The following is a 13,554-nucleotide window of genomic DNA, read 5'->3' on the forward strand; positions in this document are numbered from 1 at the left end:
TAACCCAAATATTGGCCTTGGTAAATTATTCTTTGGTTCTGAAAATCTAACTGCATAGTACTGTCGTATGAGATAACCATAACATCATACTGCTGGACTATTGGGCCTTGCCGGAGGTATGCGCTATATTAGGTGCATTTGTAAGTTAGGGTGGAAATGTTATTTCCAAATTACATGATCAGAGTTAGAGTTGCTAATTATCTGAGGTGTGAATTGGCAAATGTGTTTAGAATAATGAGGAACCTCACGGAGTGAGCAGAATCTCAAGAGGGTCCAGGGAAGTGTATCATTGGCATTGATATGAATGTAGGGAGGACTGAATTCTGATTGCATGTGTTAATATTTATGTAAACAGAGAGGAGGTATGCCATATACTCTTGTTGAAAGGAGAATAGGTGGAGCTCCCGATACTCCTTTGTTGTAATCACTGCCCCAAATTAGATTTGAGTCCAAACCACATAACAATCACGGAGTTGTCGTTCATCATTTGATTTAGAAGTATAAATGTGGAGATACAACCACAACCACAACCAGACACACACACACACACACACACACACACACACACACACACACACACACACACACACACACACACACACACACACACACACACACTCAGACAGCTCATTATCACAATTCACTTACCCACAGATAGTTCCTCTTCCTCCTCTAGTTTCAAAGCGAAAGGATGATTCTGGATGACATTTAAGGATTGTGATGAAAGCGTAGGTTTACACTGCGTATCTCGTTGAGACAGAGTTGATTCATGGTTCCCAGAGAAGGAGCAAGGAGACATTAAAACTGGAGCATCCCCATATGTTGGAGTTGACGTACGTCTAGAATTTGCATCTGGTGGGGACTCATTAAATAAAGATAAACTTAACAGGGCTTTCACAGTTGCGCTTGGTGGTGCTCGGAGGGCTTGTGACTGACTTGGTTCTAGGGATCTTGGTTGTGGGTTTGGCCTGGGAGACTGAGGAAGCTTAAATTGATTATCCGATAGGAGAGACTCTGGGTCACTCAAGGAATGCAGTGATTTCTCTAGGGACTCCAGATTGTTTGGTGGTGATTGAAAAAGCTTTGGTGAAGAGATTGGTTCTTGGAATAAAGTGGAAGGTTGGTGTCGTTCTTGCAGCAGAGCCGAGTCTGAGCTTTGTTGTAACGGGGTTGAATGGCAAACTTTGGCCGACAAGGTTGACTCAGTGGAGCTTGATGGTGAGACTGTGAATGTAGACCCAAGCATGAAGGTTGTGGACGGAGAAGGTGAGAGATGCTGGTTTGGGAATGGTGATCTGGTGGTAGCCAGAGGAAAGACATCAGGTGGAAATGAGAAAGGGGCGTGGGAGGATTTAGGGATCTTAGCCTGGGGATGTGGTAATGAGGACAAACGTGGTGGTGACCCACGTTCAGCTTCTGATTTGTGGAAAGTTGTGGAACAATTGGGCTTTTGCGACTTTGAGGTGTTGATTGATGTCTGTGAAGTCCTTAGGGTCTCAGCAGTGAAGTTTGCTGGTGGCATACTTTTAGAGGGTAATGCTGCACAAAGATATAGCAATAAATAGTTATTCGATTTTGCAGGTATCTGGTCACATATATTCTTTTAAGAAAAAAACCTACGTGCAAACACAAAGGAGTCTTTCTCCAAAAAATGATTATTAAGTTTGTCCTTCCCTACTTCTACACTTCAAAATACAAGTGTTATTTTCATTGTATTTTTCAGCGTGGCCAAGGTTCACTACAGAATCCTCCGAATAGGATTGTCCATAATGACTTTGAGGTCAAATTCACTGAGGTGTCACCACGCAAGCTTATTTCATAAAATACAGCTTTGCATACTGAAAGATGGACATATGATATGCAGCCAGACCAAATTCTTTTAAATTGATTTTTAGCTTCTCGTTCAGTTGATCAACTATTGGCACTGCAACCACATACTCTGTCTCTTTCAGCCATCTTTAATGGTGTAAACACGCATCGGGATAACTTGCAAGGTACGTTTAAATTTTATAAATAAATTGTTATCAAAATATAAAACTGGAAAATAGTTTTTTATTTCCCTAATTTTGTATTTCTCATTCATGACATCACTGAATCATTAATGTTTTGGAATAATAATGCATATGTAACCATACATGGTGATTTACTTTAAAGTCCATGAAAAAAAGCTAAATATGCTCATCTCTGATGGTAAAGTTGATTTTCTGCAGTGTGTCCATGTTATATCAACATCTGCAGATCCACAGACTGAAGTGAAAAAAAAACAGTAAAATTGTAGAACATAGACTGGTGCTGTAAAGTTGTTCAGCTGAGAAGACTCCTCCCTGGCCAAGGTAAATACACACTGTGTAGGACTCAGGACTTAATGAGTTATTGTTAATGTTTCTGTGTAATAGTAGAAGCTCCAGCACCTTGGTGATGCATGCTGTGAGCTGATTCATTAAAATGCTTCTTTACCCTCCCCTGCAGTGCTGCAGTGGGCATCCTGCTCCCTGACTTTGCAGCAGCTCACTGCAGAGCCTCATCTCAACAGGACGTTCCTTCACTCCGCAACAAACACTCAGTGTTTACAACTGTCTGAACACGTTTTAGCACAATATTGTCCATCATTCAGCTGGTAACCTGTTACACATGGCTGCATAGGTGAACAATCATTTTATAGAGTGGAAAAGGTATTTTAATGAGGCAGTAAAAACTGATTCCACAGACTCTTCAATCTAAATCTCGGATTTGTAATATTTTCTCAGGGGAAACTACAGTGTTCAGCAGACACAGCCTTTGATTTTGTGCAGGTTTTAGCCCAATTAAAAACAAAAAAATTAAAAGGTGCCTCCAGTCTGATGCTGGTCTTAGTCTGGTTCAAAAGCAGCTGTTGGGATCATTAACTGGATGTTACTCCCCTCCTCTCTCCATACGTTGTCTGTCTATCTGCACTACTCCTATCTAATAAAGGGAAGAGGCCAGAAAATAAAGTAAAACAAACTTTTATATATTTTAGATGAATATAGTTTAACTTGGATAAACAACACTTCACTTTTCTCAAATATTTGATCAGCCTGCAATTTCTGACTCCCCTGGTAGTCGCCCAGACTGTTCCTCACTGCGGCTCATCCTTTATGAGAAGACGAAAATGCTAATTCACTAAACATTCACACAAATGTCTACAGTCATTTTTATGGTTGTAATTTATCATTACAATTTTGAACTGTTTACAAAATAGTGTACATACAAAGTGTACAGGCTGTGAGAGGTTCATTAGAAGAAGATGTACACTAATGAGTCAAATCATTATGACGACTCAGGTTTAGAGGTTTATGGTAGAAGATACATTAGACTCATGGTCATAATGCTTTAGGCTCATTGATGTACAACCAGGTAACGACACTTTTGCAACAATTACAGCAAGGACATGTCTTTTGGATTTAAAAATGTATTCCTTCATGAGTGATTTTCATTATGCAAACAAAATGTGAAAAATGTCAATCTCAAGTTCCCAGAGCTCATGGTTGCTCTTCAGAACGTGACACAAAACGATTTACAACATAAATCACTACTCGTCTCTTCATTTCTCAAAATCCTCTTCAGGAAAAAAAGATCTTACATGGAGCTTATTGCTGAGCTTGTTGCTCAATGTACTAAGATATTTTTTTTTCCTGACTAAGATAGTTTCTGCCTTGAGATGCTTTTAGGTAATGGAGCTTTGGCTTCTGATCACACTTTGAAGAATTGTATTGTCAGTGCCACTCAAACAGAATCATACACATTAGAGTAAACTTAAGGTAAAGTATTTCTAATCTGACTTTAAATTTGAATACAATAAGGATAAAAGCAACTACTTAACAGCTGCTTTTGAACTCAAATCAGACCAGGATCAGACTGGAGGCATCTTTCCATTTTTGTTTTTAATTGGGCAAAAACCTGCACAAAATCAAAGGCTTCGTCTGCTGAGCACTGTAGTTTCCCCTGAGAAAATAACACAAATCTAACATTTGGATTGATGAGTCTGTGGAAACAGTTTTTACTACCTCATTAAAACAAGTATTTCCACACTATAAAATCACGGGCCGCCACCTTTGCAGCCATGTGTAATTACAGTTCATTGGTTACCAGCGGAATGATCAACTGAAATGTGTTAGAACAGACAGATACAAACGCTGAGTGTTTGTTGCAGAGTGACTGAAAGAACGTCTTGTTGGGATGAGGCTCTGCAGGGAGCAGCTGCACAGTCAGGGAGCAGGATGACCACTGGAGCACCACAGGAGAGGCTGAAGATGCATTTTTAATGAATCAGCTCACAGCATACATCACTAAACTTGTGGAGCATCTAACATTACACAGAAACATTTGCAGCAACAAATTTACTCCTGACCCGTGGTCTGCATTTATCAGCGCCAGTGAGGGGACTTCTCCACTGATCGACTTTAAAGCAACAGTCCAACAATCTGACTTTTGTCTTTTACACTCTGCCAGTGTTTATGGAAACAATGCAGAACAAAATCTTCACTTGACATTAATCTGAGAAAGGAACAGTACATTTTCTCTATCTACTACTGTTGTGCTTTGAATTTCAAAAGATTATAAAATGTTTTATTGTCAATAAAAATATGCCATATAAATTGATTTTGTAAGTCAGTTGTTCTAAATGATTTAAGAGGGAAACATCTATAATAAATTACTTTGGAACAATAGTTTTCTCAAACCTTTAGTCATTTTCAATTTGTCATATCTATCATTTGAGTAAGCATTGAAAAACGTACTAAAATACTATCAATCAATCGGCTGTTTTATCAAAACTCACTGGAATAATAGCCAAACGTATTTGTGCATGAGATTAGAGTTCTTTTGGGATATGTACAAATTCAAGCACATAAACATCAACAACAAAGCTTTCAGTTAACATAGTGCAGCTTTATAAAGTTCATTCATTGCATCTGCTATGTGAAAGAGACAAACTCAGCAGAAAACCCTTAAATTAATCTTAAAAAAATGCACAACTTACGTTTGTCTGTGTGATCTGCTTCGGAAGTCTGAGGCTCCGATGGATGGAGCCTCTGAGCAGCTTGAGGTTGTGTGGGTGCTTTGGACTGACTGGATGGTTGTGATGGACTGAGAGAGGAGCGGCTGACTCTTGAGGACCCAGCGCTAGTCACGGCTGTTTGGGGCACCAGTGTTCTTCCTTTGTTGGAGACTTGCTCAAACAAGTGATCCCTGTGGGGGGTGAAATAGGCGCCCATGTTGATCCAGTAATGGCTATATTTCAACTTTACCGGCAAGTATTCACAACCTTGGGAATCAAATGATTCCCAATTAAATGAATACTGGCTGATTGTTAATGCATGCTAATAGATTTTCTTCTATATTTGCTTTGAGCTTTGACTCCAAGCTCCACCAACACTACTCTTTCTAAAAAGTAAAGATATGCACACCGAGATGCATGATGTAATATAAGAAAGGTTTTCTTTCCTCAAAAAGAAACACCAAAGTTCATCCGATGGTTAAAAAAATTCAGAAATTACTCCTTTTCCAAGATGCTTTGAATTCTTAGTTTGTCACCTCATGTTTCACTTACGGGTGCTGAAAATTAACGGCCGACATGATTTCAACTTTGAATTTATCTCTCAACAGACATCAATTGTAAAAATCAGGGTGTTAAATCTCATCTATCACTGCAGAGTTTTAGTTTGTTTCGTTGGCCGGGACTCCAGCTTGATGGGCCCTGCACCAGTGCTGTACAACACTGATATATCATTGCATCACATGCTTTGGGTGAGCAGTACATTAAAGAGCCTGTTGAATTATTTATGCTATAATTTTGGTACAGGACGAGCAAACCTTGAACTCACACTGTTCACTAGACAGTTCAAACACATATTTCACACAGGCAGAGGCTGTTACTGCAGTATATTCCCCTGACTACACGCTGAGAGATTCATGTAGAAGATTTGATCGATAATAAATACAGATGCTGTCAGGCTTGTTTTGTAAATCAACAGTTTTCTGTGTGTAAACATGTGCTTGCTCTCATCACACCGGCCAATGTCAGTGAGGTACAGTAGGTGTGGGATTAGGTCAGAGTAGATTAGTTTTTGTTACATTGATTCTTACTTTGATTTGTTGCTCGTCCTCTGTTCAGCAGAGACTCCATTCATGATTCCCTCTGTCTGTAGGAAATAAAAGAGATCAATTGAATGAGACAGTAAGAGAAAGAAGGAAACAAAGAATATGCTGTTTTTTATGAGGTCTTTTCTGCGATGTGTGATCGCAGAAAAGTGTGACTTCTCCCTGGTTCGCTTGTCTAGATTCACTCTGCGTGTTCATGTAGGTAAAACTTTGCTGTTAAAACAAAAAGGCTTGAGTGGTTCTCACCTCATCCAGGACTTCTATGACGAGGCACGATTCAGGTGCAGTGATCTGAGCCCGAGTCTCGCCCCCACTGACAGGGACTGCAAACAATGATGCACAGTAGCAACGAAAATCCTCCTCCTGAGCTGCAGACACCAACACGCACACAAATCAAGATGGTCAAAGGGGGGCAGAGTCATGTTGGGATGTGAGGGGGAGGGTGACTTTGTTATGAAGTTATCTTTAAAGCTAGAGTAAGAAAAAAAAGATAAAATATAGGTAAGTATATGTTAAATAATGAATCCAGTCAATTTGAAAATAATCCCAGATGTTTACAGCATTTATCATACAGCCTTTTCATTGACAGGAGGATTTATCATAAAACATATGCATGCAAACAACGAATCAATCACAGGCCATGCCAACAACCCCCCAGAGTTCTGTTTGACCTGTAGGTCAAGTCTCAACTTTCTGCAGTCAGTCAAATTGTCTGCTCAACTTTTCTATCTATATGTTGAAAGCACTGAAGGTGACCCCAGAAGAAACTCCAATAATTGATGATGGACATGGGTCTGATTAAAGATACATTTAACGTGAATTAAATAAAATATGTTTTCTGTGTTTTATTCATCTGATACATCTACTTCCAAATCTCAAGTTTAAATTACCTCAGCTTGTAGAGAGGCATTGTAAAATACGCTTTCTTTTCCTGGGTTTTTATACATACATCTTTTTTTTATTATGCATTAATATATTTCCAAAAATAAGTGGAATCACGCTGTATGAAAGACAGCATGTATTCAGTGCTTCTTTCTGGTAATGTTGCCAGTGTGTCTCTTACAGCTTCTTTGTATGCCTGGATATCTTGATACCAACAGGGTAACTTCGTCTCTTATCCCCTCATCCTCTAGGGATCAGAGGTCACATAGACACACTGAGCTGCACTGTGGTGTCTTTACTCATTTTTCATCTTGTTACAGTGGACAGATGCTGTCGACACAGCTGTGGTTGAATGGCACTCTCAGTGCTGAGGACCCTACTCTGCTGCAGGAGACATGTGGTCATCTATGGCACCTGTCTATGTCATACCAATGCCCCGAGCCATTGGGCATTGATATGATATCAATATTCCTTCGAATACCTCTCCGACAATAACAGTAACAACTGAATTTAGAAATCTTTTTTTGATCGATTTGCTAGGTAAAAAAAAACTTCAGCGTGTTTTCTATCATTGTTTTACAACTGCAACCTCCCTGTGTATGGCTCCTTCCCATCTCTCTTTCTCTCTGTTTCGCTCTTACTAACAATCCTCCGATCACATCACGGCATTGGGTCTGACAGATCAGAAACATTCGAATTTAAAACAAGAGAGTGCTCCCGACATGATGCCAGAAAACGTCTTCTCTTCATTCATCATTCATGGCCACACACACAGCCCACTCTTTCATATTCAAAGGCAGGAGATGAGGAGAATCTCTGCAACATGTTGTAATTGGCATGCTTTAGAAAAGTTCGGAGCAGGTGGCAGGAATGGTTTATCAGCTGATGGACAGCTCTGTATTTCCCAAAGACAATGCTTTTTCCCTCACATCTTTGTATCACTAAAACAATAGAACATCAATCACTACATCGTGAGGAGAGAAATGAAAGTCATGATGTGAATACTTGCGTTCTTAATAAAGAGAAATAGGTATATTTTACTTAACTTTAACGATGAATGTTTTGACATTTTGGGGGGGAAAAGAAAGACTTGGCCGGAACTTTATTTAGACCCTCGTCCTGCGATATAAATGAGTAGAGTTCCTGAAAAGGTTTCCAGTTACAGGGGAAAGCTCCTGTGGTCGAAACACCGCTAAATTCTACGAAGTAAATTACTTGAACTTTTAAACTTAAGCCCAATAAAAACCAACGATGCGACTCAATTTGAAAAACTTACATGTTGTTCACTGTGGACATGGTATAATCTCTGCCATAGTGTTAGGATTTTAACAGAAGAGAGAGTGACTTAAAATAATAATTTAAATAAAGAGAAACCTATGGTTGGCTGGCACTCATCATTACATATTCTGGGACAGAAAGAGCAAGAGTTGATAAAAAAGCAAAGTTGCCTCTAAAAGTTGTAATATTTAGGAGCCAACAGCTGTTTCAGGAGGCACAGTGTTAGTTTTCAGGCTGTTAAGTATCTCTTATTTATAAGAGCAGGCTCAGTGGAGAGCTGCAAGAGGGTATTGTTAATTTATAATATACACATTCAACCACAAGGATACTTCAGTCTGAAATATTGGTCAAAAGTCTGTGTCGTATTTGTATGGTTGCCTCTCCTCAAATTACACTGTTCTTTTGGGATCAAGGAGAAACATTTCTAACTCCAACATTTTGAAAGACACCACTATTTAGATGGACAGCAGTGGGGAAGCGGGCAAGCAGGCAAGGGCATGCAGATCTTGATTGATGTGATGAGGGGCAGTCGAGTCCAGAGGTTTGGAAGGGGACAGATGACCCGGTTGAACTTCCCTTCTGGCTACCCCTGCCGTCCAACAGCCAGGGCTCTCCCCCGACTGATGAGCTCCATGCCCTGAGCACCAGACTGCAGTCCAAACCCTATCCGCCCTCTCCCCTGCACCATCTCTTACCCAAGCAGAGTGAAATCTCTCAGGCATGAGCCGCCTCTAAGAGCCCTCTGCCCACACAATCACAGCCAGTGATTACACATCACACCAGCACGGATGGATGGGCAGGTACTGATACGTCAAACCCGCTGAGAGGGAGAGTTTTTTTTACTTTTGCTATTGTGTCTGTGGGTGTGTGGGTGTGTGTGTGTGCGTGTGTGTGTGTGTGTGTGTGTGTGTGTGTGTGTGTTTGTGTGTGTGTGTGTGTGGGGGTGTTAGTGTGTGTGTGGGCCAAAATCCTATCTCAGAATTTAAAGCTGTTCATGGGCATACAGATGTTTGTTGGCGTAGAGGTAGTTGTGTGCATGCGTGTGTCTTACCTGTGAGGCTACTCTCCTCCTCAGTGTTTGCTTGAGGTTTTAGATCAAGTGCTGGCAAAGGATCATACTTTTCGATCGGTGTCCTGGATATAAAAGAATAATAAATAAATCAATGAACAAATATAATAGAAAATACAAATTGAAAATAAACACACAGGCCCTGAGCTGGAGCACAGACAAAAGAGTCATAAGGAATGAGGAAAATCTGCCTATTTCTTTTCCGTCATACTCCTTTACGAATGGATGGATTGACTGACAACTGAATGGAGAGATGGATGGATGGATGGATCAACGTGCAGATGGCTGGATGGGTAGACAGTCACAAAAATTGACTGATCGATGGATGGATGGATAAATGGATACAAAGTTCTTTCTGATTTTGTTCTTTATAGTCACATAATTCTGTTGGCCCACTTAAGCAGCAAACCTGTATCCTTTACACTTCTCATCACTACCCACCACTTATCCCTCCTTCCCAGTCTAATCTTGCCAAATTCAGTGAGAGACTTAAGGGGCAACTACAGGTAAATACTTTCCTCCTACTTAGTCCATTTCCTCCAACCTGGCAATGTACTGTATATTCGTTCTCTACCTAATGAACTCAGAGGGGTATCTATTCTTGCTGTCCCTCACATCCCCCTTCTCATCCCTCAGCTCCATCCATCTTTTTTACTCTTCACACACAGTACTTCACGTGCAAGTAGCCTCACTAGCCTTAGGTTTTACCAGGGCAAAGTAAAAAGAACCATGTCGGCCTTTTGGTCTTCCCTGGTCTTACAATTTCCATCAGAAAATATATTATATATAATCATGATATCGGCCTTTTTAAATTTATGAAAAAGGCACAATATGAAGGACAGGATAAAGAGTCATCCATCATATGTTTAAAGCATCTACAGAGGCAAAAATAATTTCTGTTGTAAGGTTGTAGGAAGGATTGTGGCAAATTATTCACAATTTATTCTCAAATTATCGAATTAATCACCATAAAACTGTTAAAGTGAAATACAGAAAAACCACCTTGATGCTCTGAAGAGACACATTATCAAACTGTAGAACTGAGTGATTGGGAGATGATGCACTGCTACAATAGGTGCATCAATAAGACAGGATCTCTGAGACAGGCAGTAAGGCAAACGTTTTCTTTTAACATTAGAAAAGATTTTACTTCCTAATACAGTCGACCAAATATCAATATTTACATCTCAAGAATAAGAGTGAGGATCTACAGTATCTCTTTGTAAAAAATATTGCCATATACAAAAAAGGAAAACTTTGTTATTTAAACTACCTACTTATATCGCCAGCCTTTTATCTTATCATACCAGCAACTATAGCGCTAGATCTTCAACTTGATTCTTTTTAAATATCCCCAGAGTGCACTCAGAGCTCAGTAAAACAACCTCCTTTCATGCACCCCAAGTATAAAATGGGCTGCAAAATAGCATTAACTTAGAAGCACTTTCTCCTTTGAACAATTTTAAAGGTTTTTTATGAACTGGCCTCAAGGAAACATGTTGCTGTTTTGCACAACCTTAAAGTTATAGCACTGGCTTGGCCTGTGTACTTTTCTTCTTTTATAATGTTGCTTTTATGTACTGTATGTCTTTGTGCACTGGGGCTGCTGTCTTGATAATTTTTGTTGATATTCGTTGTTCAGAGGTCCCCTGGCAACGGCTGTATGTATGCTCATTCACAGCCTTTCCTCTGGCTGCTTGGAAATTATTTCTTTTTTCAGACTAATAATCTAATGGCTCTGCCCTTATTTGCCCTTTTGTTTCACAGCCATCGAGCCAATATTATCACCCCATTGGAGCTGCGCTCAATAAGCCAATAAAAGCTCTATACGGTCATTACAAGCTATATGTGTCCTGTACAGGCAGACAACTATGGCTTAGGTCTCATTGATTCCTTCCTAACATGCTTTACTTAACTTTGAAAAAGCATTTCTGTGTATCTTAGGTAAGCATATATTCCTTTTAGAAGCCCTATACATGGACGTGCTTTCCCTTCAGATATAACTCAGATATAATGTCACATGAAACCAGATTTGGGTTTTGAACTTGACAGGGCTGTCAGATCAGGCCTTACAGACACTGGAAGGGGCCAGTGCACACCCCAGTTCTATTCCTGCACTGACTTTTATTACAGGGTTCAGTGCCTCCATCAGAGATACTTTGACTCTGGCAGTTGATGGAGAACCGAGCATTCACTTACCCCCACCCACTCTGCCCAGCCGGCTCAAGAAACCATAATGCCCCCTCTGGTCACAGGATCGCTTCCTTTTAACCTCCGGGCCTTCCACAAATCTAACGAGGTGACAGAGTTTACAACTCTGATATAACTAAGCACTTTTAGCAAATTCTTAAAAACACATTCCTCCTCCGTGCTCCCTCCCTTCTTCACTCCCTTTCCCATTATTGTAGACGCTTGTTAAAATTCAACCTCTCACTCTTTCTCTCTGCCAGCCAGCGAGTCTCTCTGTCTCTCCATTAAGCTCTGCCACCATCACTGCTGCAGGCTTATTGCACTCTAGATTGGGTCTCTGGTCTATTCCACAGTTAAAGGCAGCTACAACAGGGGACTTAAAGCATTCCAGCTCAGGCAGTCAGCGGGCCCAAAACTGCACTCTGCTCTCCTCTCCTCCAGCCTGCTCTCCAGTGGGCTACTCAGCCCAAAAGGAGCTGCTTAAATAAAGGGCTGTAATAATGGGACCTGCCGAAGCCAGGCCCTCAGGCAGTCCACTGCACAATAAGTGCTGAGAAACTGCTTTGTACACTGGTGGGTTATAGGCTGAACACGGAGAGACAAGCGCAGCAGCAATGAAAGATGTGTGTGATGTGAAAACTGTGTTTCCACATACTTTATCAGCTTATTCATGTTTACAGCAATTGAAGAAACAAGATTACGTGTGTTAGACAGACAAAATCAATGTTCCCAGTAATAGAAATAGTGTAGTTACCTTAACAATGTGCCACTAAGTGACTTCTTCATGTGTGAATTAGTGTTAGTACAACATTAATTATAATATTTGTTACTATTTTTAACAGTTTTATTGAAATAACAATGGTTTCACTATTCCTCAAATAGTTTTATCACTATAAGCTTCAAGGTGTTGCAGTTATATTCAACATAACAATCAGTGAATGTCCTGAAGTGAAAGGCAAGTTTCACTTCTTTATTTGAACTTTCTAAGAACATGGACTGTGTATGTGGCAATGCATTTCGGGTGTGTCAAAATCCACTTCTACCAGTTAGACGCAAGGGTCGTCCTGTTTTGAGTGCACTTTGAGTCAGTGTGTTAAATAATACGTGTATTCAAATTAGCTCGAGCATATTCAGAGATGTGATGTGTCAGCTCGCAGCCTGGCTCGTGACTGGTCAATGTGCACCATCTTCTTGGGAGAGCAATCTAACCTTTTGATATATGATATCATTTCTTTTAAATATTTGGTCTCACAATCCAAATATTAACATTGTCCTACCTTGTCTGACAAGATGAATCTGAATACATAATATATTTGTTTTGTTGGACAGTTAAATCAACACCAATGCCTCTGTGGACTTTGTGGTGCAGTTGTGTTGAAGTGAAATCAGCTGATCTCAGCAACAGTGCTCCTGTTCCAATAGCGAATGGTCCTCCTGTCCTGTCTTCCACCATACAAAAATGAAGCCAAAAGATCCCAGATACAAGCGCTGCCAAATTTTTGCTGGTGAATTGGACCCTGAGTCTGCACAGTAGACTAACATTTAGGAGGAGTATTTTAAATGTTCTAGCTTCAATCTTTGGAAACTATCAAGTCATCCATTTTTAAATAGAAATGAGAATCGAGGGTGTGTCTGTTTACCTGCGCTGCTTCTTGAGAAGCAACCTATCCATGTAGGTAAGGCTGTTGTCACTAAACTCCACCCGGAGAAGTACCCTGCCTGGTCCCCCTCCTCTTCCTTGTCCTTCAGCTTCTCTGTCTGGAGAGAGGTCAGCCTGGGTTGCTGTGGCTGACATTGATACTGGAGAAATAGAGGGAGGAGGGAGATCACATAAAAATAAAGTTAAGGTAAGAGCAGCAAAATATAGCGCAAAGAAAAGAGGACGTCAGACAAAGGCAGACAGGGGAGCAAGAAAATATTGTCTGCCAGCTCCTCAACACCTTTCTCAAAACACCTCCCCTCAAGAAGTGAGAAAACACCTTGTCACTACGTCAAGAGTGCCAAAACACAAACAG

General features: G+C 40.4%; 1 long non-coding RNA gene across 1 annotated transcript; it reads right to left on the bottom strand.

The window, feature by feature from the left end:
• Positions 1-1,425: 1,425 nt before the first annotated feature.
• On the bottom strand, positions 1,426-6,491 carry LOC128440850 (uncharacterized). Its single transcript, XR_008338583.1, has 4 exons — positions 6,367-6,491; positions 6,106-6,161; positions 5,000-5,208; positions 1,426-1,539 (listed from the first exon to the last, which is right to left on the bottom strand). It is a non-coding gene; the product is annotated as an uncharacterized LOC128440850 (long non-coding RNA).
• Positions 6,492-13,554: the final 7,063 nt, after the last annotated feature.

The sequence above is a fragment of the Pleuronectes platessa genome, chromosome 5 (assembly GCF_947347685.1).
Source record: "Pleuronectes platessa chromosome 5, fPlePla1.1, whole genome shotgun sequence".
NCBI classification, from domain to species: domain Eukaryota; kingdom Metazoa; phylum Chordata; class Actinopteri; order Pleuronectiformes; family Pleuronectidae; genus Pleuronectes; species Pleuronectes platessa.